The 10,556-nt window shown below is 42.3% G+C and overlaps 1 protein-coding gene across 3 annotated transcripts in view; it reads right to left on the reverse strand.

The window, feature by feature from the left end:
- The window catches only part of Ttll4 (tubulin tyrosine ligase like 4), a 40,919-nt gene extending 35,770 nt beyond the window's left edge, over positions 1 to 5,149 (reverse strand). For all 3 annotated transcript variants that reach the window (XM_076865495.2, XM_076865497.2, XM_076865494.2), the window contains exon 1: positions 5,009 to 5,149. The gene's annotated coding sequence lies outside the window, so the exon portion shown is untranslated. The remainder of the gene's footprint in view (positions 1 to 5,008) is intronic.
- Between the last annotated feature and the right edge of the window lie 5,407 nt (positions 5,150 to 10,556).

Consider the following 10,556-nt stretch of genomic DNA (forward strand, 5'->3'; position numbering starts at 1 on the left):
AACATTTGGAAGATCTGCATAACTCGATCAGTATCATCCAACTATCAACCACATGATGTTACAAAGTCATGTGTGGGTATAAAGATCCAAAGTGAAAAAGAAACAGATGGATTTTAATGTGACAAAGTATGAAAAATTCATTGGTAACATTTTAGATTACATGCTACAACTGATCTTTAAGAAAATCAGCCCTTGTTTTGTGTTGTATCAAAGAATATCCCAATTCCTTGATAAGGCTCTTGAAATACTCCTCCTTTTTCCAGCTTACTATCTCTGTGAGGTTGGATTTTCCACAAAATTCAACCAAACCACATGTCACAATAAAGTGAATGCAGAAACAGATATGAAAATCCTGCTGTTTTCTATTATGCTTGACATTAAAGAGCACTGTAAAAATACTACTCTGCTCACTAATTTCTTTTTAAGTTGTAGATTGACACATCTTTATTTTATTTATTTATATGCAGTGCCGAGGATCAAAACCTGTGTCCCACGTGTGCTAGGCAAATGCTCTACCACTGAGCCACAACCCCAGCCCCTGCTCATTAATATTTTTGGAACAATAGCACTTTTCATTTTAAAAATGTGAGTTATAAACCAGATGTGGTAGCACACGCCTATAATCCCAGAGATTCAAGAGGCAGGAGGATCACAAGTATAAGGCCAGGCTAGCTTTAACAACTTAGTAAGAGTCTTTCTCAAAATAAAAAAGACTGGGACATTACTCAGTGGTATAATGCCCCTGGGTTTAATCCCCAGTACACCCCATCACACACACTTGTGCTAACCAGAACTTGTGTTAAAAATACTACTTATGTTAATAATGGGCTTACTATTAATGGGCTTATTATATCCAAATGAATTAATACTTAAGTTTCTAATATGATAAATATTGAGATATAAACCAGCCTCAGCAGCACCACCCTATAATCCCAGCAACTTGGGAGGCTGAAGCAGGAGGATTGCAAGTTTGAATTTGGGCAACTTAGCAATACCCTGTCTTAAAATAAGAACTGACAAAAGGGGCTGGGGATGTAGCTCAGTGGTTAAAATGTTCCTGGGTTCAATTCCCAGTACCAGTACAACCCCCCACACACAAAGTTGAAATATATATCTCACACTAAAATAAACACACATACACAAAATCTCAAAAAGCTTTCTGAATAGTCTTGAGTTGAAAAGGCCTGGGAACTCCTAGTCTAGAGCAACACTGCCTGTCCAGGACATCCATGAGGGTTCTGAAGTACAAGCTTCTAGGTATTTGGGGGCCTAAGAGAATTAGCATTGTCAGTATTTGTTCCCAGTTCTTCCAGAAGAGAGGTTGAGAAGTTCAGGACATTAAAGAAAGACCTTTTATCTGTACTTCACTGGCAGACCAAGGTACACAGTTCCATACTAAAAATCCAGGCAGTCTGTGATCAGATAATTCCAAGGTCATATAATGAAATGCTAAACCTAAATCCAGATCATGAGTATCAAAGAGATTCTGAAGTTTCATCTAGTTTTTCAGCAAATGACTACTTCTCCAGCCTTCCATTCATATTCATTTCTGTGTTCAGTTATGTCTTCTGTCTCCTGTTCCTTCACCCACTCTTTCAATGTTGGTTTTTCCCTGAACTCAGTTTTCTCACTTTGCCTGGTACACAGGAAGCACTCAACAGCTGCAATTATTCTCCCACAGCAATATCTTCCATCCCAGGACTCTAGCTCTACATTTCTCAACTCACTGTCATCACCCAACCTTTGTCACGAGCTCCAGACTTACAGAATGACTTCCTGGGCCTTTCTACCTAGATGTGTTACAGGACTTAAATTCAGCAGATCCAAAATATAACTCCTTTATCTTTCCCCACAGAGCTGCTCCTCCAGCCAGGCGCAGTGTCACACTAAAGTGGCTAACAGGTTAAAACAGGAGGATTTTGAGTTCAAAGCCAGTCTCAGTAGCAAGGCGCTAAGCAACTCAGTGAGACCCTGTCTCTAAATAAAATACAAAATAAGGCTAGGGGGGCTGGGATTGTGGCTCAGCGGTGTAAGGCCCTAGGTTTGATCCTCAGCACCACATAAAAGTAAATAAACTAAATAAAAGGAATTGTGTCCAATTACAACTAAAAAATATTCTTAAAAAATTAAAAAGGAGGAGGGCTGGGGATGTGGCTCAGAGAGTGAATGCCTCTGAGTTTAATCCCTGGTACCACTCCCCAAAAAAGCTGCTCCTCCTTCAATAGTTCCTTTAGTATCACCACCCACATGGTCCCTAAAGTCAGAAACTTAGAGCATTCTATGCCACTCCTTGTCCCACTCTCCTTGCATGTATTCTTACCAGGTTTGTCAATTCTAACAGATTTAACATCTCTCTTAAACCTCTCCATTCCCACTATAGCAACATTCATTTTCTCCAGTCTCAATCACTATAATAATTTTCTCATTGGCTCCATTCTAAAATCCTTCCTAATCAACATACACACTAGCCCTACAGAACCTCAGGCACAAATCTGTTGTTATTTCCCTGCTATTATCTTTTCATGTTTTTCCTGGAACAGTCTTCAAATGATTTTACTCACATATCCCCAAAATAATTTGTTAAACCATGTATTCTTCAAGTTGACAACTAAAGAAAGAAAAGCTGCACGTAGTGGAGCTCACCTGTATTCCCAGTGGCTCCGGAGACTGAGACAGGTACAAGTTCAAAATCAGCCTCAGAAATTTAGTGAGGTCCTAAGAAAATTACTGACACCCTGTCTCAAAATAAAAAACAAAAGGACAGGGTATGTGGCTCAGTAGTTAAGTGCCCCTGGGTTCAATCCTGCATACAAAAAAAATTTAAAAAGAAAGAAAAAAAAATTTTTTTTGGTGCCAAGCATCAGACCCAGAGCCTGTGCATGCTACCACTGAGCTACATATCCCCAACACTAACATCTTAAAATTTTTCATCACAAATTTAAAATTTACTTTTTTGTTAGGAGGAGATAGCAATCATTAAACATTTCATAAAAATAAATGTTTGGGACTGTGGTTGCAGCTCAGTGGTGGAGTACTTGCCTGGCATGTGTGAGAAACTGAGTTTGATCCTCAGCATCACATAAATGAATAAATGGCATAAAGTTTTTTGTCCATCTACAACCAAAAAAACTTAAAAAAAAAAAAAAAAAAAAAAAACTGTTAAGAATTGTGATTATTTTTTCAGTGTTGGGGATCAAGCCCAGTGCCTCATGCACGCTAGGCAAGTGCTCTACAACTAAGCAGCATCCCCAGTTCAAGAACTGTAATCAGAATATATTTCATTGTTGCACTCCATTTGTATATGATGAATTAAAATGCATTCTGCTGTCATGCACAACTAAGTAGAATAAATAAAAATAATAATTAAAGAATAAGATTTCATCACTTGATTTGATAAAATTGGTTTTTACTATCTTGCTGAATAGCACACTAAGAGAAATCTAAAATTATCCAATATAGCTTTAAAAACCCATGATCCCATAACACAGTCCAGCTGTTTACTGTTGTACTCTTTTGAATGTAGAACATGCCAACAAGCAACAAGTTTCATTTGAAAAGCAATGTGTACTAGACAGGCAAAGGCAAGAAGCCATCTGCATTTGGAAGGCAACTTAATCACTAAAGAAGGCTTTCCTGAAATCAGCATTTCCATAGTATTCCTACTTGGCTTCTGAGGAGGATAAAATACTGGAAGTGCGAAGTACAAGCCCCCTTGTCCCTCTTTAAGAAAAGACTTCATTTGAAAGCTGCAAGTCTGGGAATTTATTCATCTAAAGCTATACATGCAGGAATATCCCTGGGAAGTCTGGGTCCCTGATAACCCAACTTGAAAACCATCGCTCTGGAGGATATAGTTCTAATCCAGCAAAATATCCAAGGCCTTTTATGGTTTAACTCCAGTTAACTTTCCTCTTCCTATCTGTCACAGGATGTCTGTCAAACTGATTCAGGTTTGTGCGTTTTTCAAGCCTTGCTGAATCTTTCTAAGCCGATTTATTATCTGAAATGTCTTCCCATCCTTTTATTCCCAGAAAACACTTGATAACTTTTCAAGGATAGGTTTTGTCCAATCCGTAAGAGCTGGTAACTTTCTGGGCACAATTGGGGTGGTTTTTATGAAAACAGGGTCTCGGTATTGATTGCAAGAAGTGAAAGGATGGGATGGATCATTCTCCCAAAGGCTCCACCAGATGCCTGATGATTGGCTAAATCAACAGGTGCTTAAATTAAGAAGACATGATTTGGAGTATCTAAAATGACCCCCATAAAGGACAGATTAAGCATTTCCTAGATCCAGAATGGGAATAGGAAGACCAGGGGGAACAGGGATAATGTACCTTCCCAAGCAAGTCTAGTTTGAATGCTTCTCTTCTGTTTTACCACAGCACAGACCATAGTATGGAAAATGCTTGCTTACAAGATTAAAAATCTCCCCTCCACTACTAAGTTCCATAGAAACATGCTGTCTTATACGCCTCTATATTCTCCCAGTTCCTTCCACAGTAGCCTGGCTCACTAAACATTTGTCGATGTTTTAAAAGTTGGTTATCAATGATAAAAGAAGAACTAGATGGAAAAATGAAAAGTTCCACAAGCTCTCAGATCCCGTAGAGTTTAAAAGTAGGTACCCACGTTAAATTCGGCCCTGAAGCCTGGGAAGCGCTTGGGCTCCCACCTAGACAAGGGGAATTTAAACCGCAGCGCGGCGGGAAAAAGGCGGCACGGGGGCCAGGACCCGGGGGGTGCTGTGGGGTTCGGCTACCCACAGCCGAAGCCATACAAGTTCACCGGCGTGGCCGCGCGGAGAAAGGCTCCAACGAGGCCGAGGAGGAGGCCGCGGCCCCCTCGCCCATGAAAGGATGGAAAGGTGGTGAGCCGGAAGCGGGACCGGGCGGGAGCAGCCGGAGGGCTAGGGAACCACGTTGGAGGACCGGGGGAGAGGAAGGGGCGGAAGCGTCGGGCCGGCGGAGGGTCTGGGGTCGGTCCCCGGCTCCGCAGCCACACTCACCCTGAGAACCCCTTGCCTGGCTTCGCGTCGTCTCTGCGCTGCTTCCTTCCCTCCGCCTGCTGGGCGAGCAGACGACCTCAGGCGCCCCTAGCAACCACGCACCGCCACGCGACCCGCGCGCTCAGCAGCCGGTGCCGCTGTCGCCTGCCACGCACTGAGCGCGCCCCCAGCGGACAGATCGAGGGCCTGGAAGGGGCGGGCGGGGTCGAACGAGGAGCCGGCGCGCGGAATCTCGGGCCTTACGAGGTCTGTGGAGAAGGGCTGGCACCGGCCTTGCGCACGCGCAGTCCTTTCCGGCGAGCGGAATTCTGGGAGAGGTAGTCCAGAAGCTGAAGGCTCCGTTGTGGGAATCCAGGACTTTCCCTTTCTACTCTGATTCCACTTAAACCATATGGACTCTTTGGCCGTGCCTCATTTTGCTCTTCTGAAATCAAAGGGCCCAAACCCTGTCAAAGAATTTCCACTAAAAGCCTTTCAATTTGAGCTCCGTAAAGAGCTCACTCTGCTTCCCTCCAATTCACTTTCCCCTAAACCCAACCTACACAACAGACAAATCTTTAACCACCTGTTAGATGAGCTTCAAGTGTGAACTTTAGGAATATTGACTCCCTTCATTATCTTATTGTCTCCCCAGGAAAGACAGATCATGCCTCCTGTCTCTGATGTACCAGGATCTGATGAATTTGAAGGGATACAGAGATCTGGAAGATAAAAGAATTCCTCCAGGATCCTTGGCCCCCCACCTCTGTGCTAGGGATTAAACTCAGGGCTTTACACATGCTGTGCAAGCACTCTATCAGTGAAAGGATCTTTTCTAAACAATCAGCTATAAAAACAAAGAGGACAATCAATGATGAAATTACCCTGAGGAAAATAATTTGGACTGGGACAAGGATGCTCAATAAATAATTAACTTAGGAAATAGTCATGGGTGGCTACTAAACTACTAGATGATTGGTGGAGGAATTTTATACCGGAAGGATGTCTGCCATTATCTGTATATACTAATCATTCTTAGATCATGAAACAGAAACATTGTGTCACCTAATGTGTTGCAATTAGATTTGTACAGCAGGATATGTACAAATTGAACCCAGCGGTGCTTAGCCACTGAGCCACATCCCCAGTCCTTTTATTTTTTATTTTGAGAGAGCGTCTCGCTAAGCTGCTTAGGACCTTGCTTAACTGCTGAGGCTGACTTCAAACTTGAGATTCTCTGGCCTCAGCCTTCTGAGCTCCTGGGATTACAGGCATGCACCACCAAGCCCAGGATATTTATGAAGCACAGTGTATATTTTGGAGTAAAAAAAGCCAAAACTTAATCTAATCAAGCTTTGGGTCTAGCTTCCAGTTTTCAAGAAACAGTTGACTAACACTACAAGAAAGTGATCAGACAAATACACAGAATTTGGGCCAATGTATAGGATGAACAACTTCTTTCTTCAAAAAAGAGGAGAGAGATGGATCCAGTTCAGTTGAACATCCTGAAATTCCAGCTACTTGAAAGACTGAGGCAGGAGGATCTCAAGTTTGAAAAGAGCCTGGCAATATAGTAGACCCTGTCTCAAAATAAAATAAACTCTGGGTTGGGGCTGTAGCTCAGTGGCAGAGCACTTGCCTAGCATGTGTTGAGGCACTGGGTACGATCCTCAGCACCACACAAAAATAAACAAATAAAATAAAGGCATTCTGTCCACCTACAACTATAAAAAGAAACTTTTTTAAATGGAGGCTGAGACAGGAGGATCTTGAGTCCGAAGCCAGCCTCAGCAATGGCAAGGCACTAAACAATTCAGTGAGACCCTGTCTCTAAATAAAATACAAAATAGGCTGGAGATGTGTCTCAGTGGTTGAGTGCCCCTGAGTTCAATATCTGGTACCAAAAAATAAAAAAGGCTGAGGATGTGGCTCTGTGGTTAAGGACCCCTGGCTTCAATCCCAGGTACCCCAAAATATACAAATAAAAAATTTTAAAAGGGTACTGATGGTGGTGGGGATTAAGAGATACAACCAAACTGAATGTGATGGCACACACCTGTAATCCAAGAGACTCTGAGTCAGGTGGATTGCAAGTAAGAGGCCAGCCTGGGCAATTTAGGAGGACCTTGTCTCCTTAAAAAGTGGGAGGGTGGCTTAGTAGTAAAGGCCCCTGAATTAGCTCTCTAGTATCAAAAAAAAAAAAAAAAAAAAAAAAAAAAGGAGAGGTAATCAAATACAATGCATGCACATTGTTTGTATCCTGATTCAAACTAAAAAATGATTTTTGAGACAATAGAGAAATCTTAATTTGGTCTGGGGACATTAAGAACATAAGTGATATTAAGAAACTACTATTTGTATAAATGAGATAATGGGAGGGAAATTGGGGCTTGATATAGTACAATATAGAAAAATAAGTAGTATATCCAAGTGACACATTGAACCCAAATTCTATCCTGTTCTAAATATTAATATTTTTGTGGGGGTACTGGGATTAAACCCAGGGCCTTGTGCATGCAAGGCAAGCACTCTACCAACTGAGCTATACTCCCAGCCCATCAATAATGGTATTTTTAAGAAAGAAATACAGCTACTCAGAAGGCTGAAGCAGGAGGATCTGTTCAGCCCAGAAATTGGGCCAGGGTGGGCAATGTAGCTAGTCCCCATTCTCAAAAAAATAAAAATGACCACTATTAATTTTGTTAGTTATTGTAATGAGCTGAATGGCACACTCCAAAATACATACATGTCCTCTAAGGAGCACCTGCCATAGTCATGCTGAGATTCACTAAGTTGCTTGCCATAAGGAACAGTAGCCATTGAACTGTTTAGTCATGTCTGCTTGCAAAATTGATAAAGAGCTGTATGGGGCACTAGCCATAGACATGCTTAGCAATGACTGTTTACAATTGATAGGGAGCCCAGCTCCATGGACATGCATAAATAACATACCCAGTTGCAATTATATCACCTCACTGGACATAACCAATGGACATTGACTTTCACTTGGTGTAACCAATCACCAACTTGGAACTGTATTTAAATTACTGGTCCTGGCACATTGAAGAATTTTGCTCCAAGGACATCAGTGAGATTGGCCGCCAGCCTTTCGATATATCCGTTCGCGGACTGACTCCAGCCATCAGCTAGAGAAAACCACCAGACAAGGACAATGTCTGCTCTTTGGCTAAGAGAGTTGTGTGGCATCGTAGGTATTTGGGGGCTCGTGGTTGCCCTAGGATTGTGTGATTTGCTTATAATGTTTAATTAGTGTGCATTCAATGGTAGTTGGGAAGCTCCTGCACACCCAACACTTTTGCATTGTTTATATTTGATGATTGGTGTGACCAAATATACACTTGCATTTAAAGACAGTCTGCCTCTGAGTGATTATTACTAGCATCCCTTGCAACATGTCCTAATTCCAGAAAAAGTAAATACCTGTTACTTTATATGGCAAAACAGTGACTATTACCTCAAATGGCAGAAGATGAGATTAAGGATTTTGAGAGGAAGAGGTTATCCTGGATTATCAGGGTAGACCCCAAATCCAATAATGACAAGTATCCTTGTAAGAGGCAGGGGCTGGGGTTGTGGCTCAGTGGTAGAGCACTTGCATAGCATGTATGAGGCACTGGCTTCAATCCTTAGCACCACATATAAATAAATGAATAAAATAAAGTCCATCAACTCCTAAAGAGTGAGGCAGGCCAGGTGTCATAATGCACATCTGTGATCCCAGGGGCTCAGGAGACTAAAGCAGAAAGATTACAAGTTTGAGTTCACCCTCAGCAATTTAGCAAGGCCCTAAGCAGTTTAGACTCTGTCTCATAAATATAAATCAGTTTATATAATGTGGCTCAGTGGTGAAATACCCCTGGGTTCAATCCCCATACAAAAAGAAAAAGTGAGGCAGGAGATTTGACAGAAGACACAGAAGAGAGGAGGCAATGTGATTCCTGAAGGCAGATTATAGTGATGTGGACACAAGCCAAGGAATCCCAAGCACCAGATGCTGGAAAAGGCAAGGTATAGATTTTCCTTTAGAGTCGCCTGAGGGAATTGGGTACTGATCATTGTCTAATTTCAGACTTCTAGTCTTCAGGACCCTGAGGGAATACATATTGGTTGGCTAGTTTGGTTTTGGTACTGGGGATTGAACCCAGAGGCACTTACCACTGAGCTGCATCCCTTTTTGTTTTGAAATAGGGTCTTGCTAAATTGTTGAGACTGGCTTCCTTCGATCCTCCTGCCTCAGTCCTTTGAGTTACTGGGTTTACAGGTGTGTGCCACCGCACCTAGCTACATTGCTATAATTTAGTTGGTTTATTTGTTTTTAATTAGTTAAACATGACAGTAGAATGCTGTGTCTGCTATGATACATCATACATAAATGAAGTATAATTTCTCATTTTTCTCTATGTATATGTAGAATCCCACTGGTCATATAGTCATATATGTACATACGGTAATATGTGCATATATGACTATATATGCACATATTACCGTATGTATACCGTATACTATACCGTATACTGGTTTATTCTACCATCCTTCCTACTCCCACAGCCCCTCCCCTCCCTTCATTCCCCTCCAGCTAATCTAAAGTAACTCTATTCTTCCCTGCACCCTTGCCCCCTTATTGTAAGCAGTGGCATGTCAGACAATATATTCCGTCTGTCATTCAGTTTATGGTAATTTCTTATAGTAGCCACAGAATATTAAAATAAGCATTCTGGCAGTTTGTTTCTGTAGAAAATATCCTTATAGAGATTCATATAAGTTTTAAGGGTTAAGTGGCATAATGCTAGGGTTTGTTTTTGCTTTAAAATACTACAGCAGACCCCTTAGCAGCAAGGAGCACACCTAACATCTAGGTGGTATTTTCTAAAACATTTCTCCAAAAAACGAACCAAGGCTCCTTGGAGAAAAGGCTGGGGCAGGAAAAATACAAGATGAGCCTGGCACATCTTGTCATATCAGAAAGGAAATGTTGGTGGGTCGCAGCAGGGCGGGTGACTGAAGCAGCAGCAGCGGCCAGGCAGCGCAGCTTGGGAAGCCTCCAGCGCTCCCGCAGCACCCCCACGCGCCCCGCGCTGCCACAGTGCCCTAGAGGAAGGTCAGGGCGGCCGGCGCCTTGGCGAAGGAGGAGCCCAGAAGGAGTTAGGCCAGGTCCTGGAAGGCGGCAAGGATAAATCTTCGGACAAAAAAGTTCACACACAAGGGAAAGGGGGAGCAAAGGGAAAACAGGCTGAAGTGGCTAACCAAGAAACTAGAGAACATTTACCTGCAGAAAACTGAGAAGCGAAAAACGGACAGAGTCCAGCCTCTGATGAAGCAGAAGAGAAAGAAGCTAAGTCTGATTAATCATTCACCTTGTCTTATCAGTGGTCCTCTCCCTTCTGGTACAATCCAGAGGAATATTTTTTATTTTGCTTTATTTTGGTCCCAGGGATTGAACCCAGGGGTGCTTAACCGATCCTTTTTTTGTATTTTATTTAGAGATAGGGTCTCACTGAGTTGCTTAGTGCCTCGCTAAATTGCTGAGGCTGGATTTGAACTCACCATC

The sequence above is a fragment of the Callospermophilus lateralis genome, chromosome 9 (genome assembly GCF_048772815.1).
Source record: "Callospermophilus lateralis isolate mCalLat2 chromosome 9, mCalLat2.hap1, whole genome shotgun sequence".
NCBI lineage: Eukaryota > Metazoa > Chordata > Mammalia > Rodentia > Sciuridae > Callospermophilus > Callospermophilus lateralis.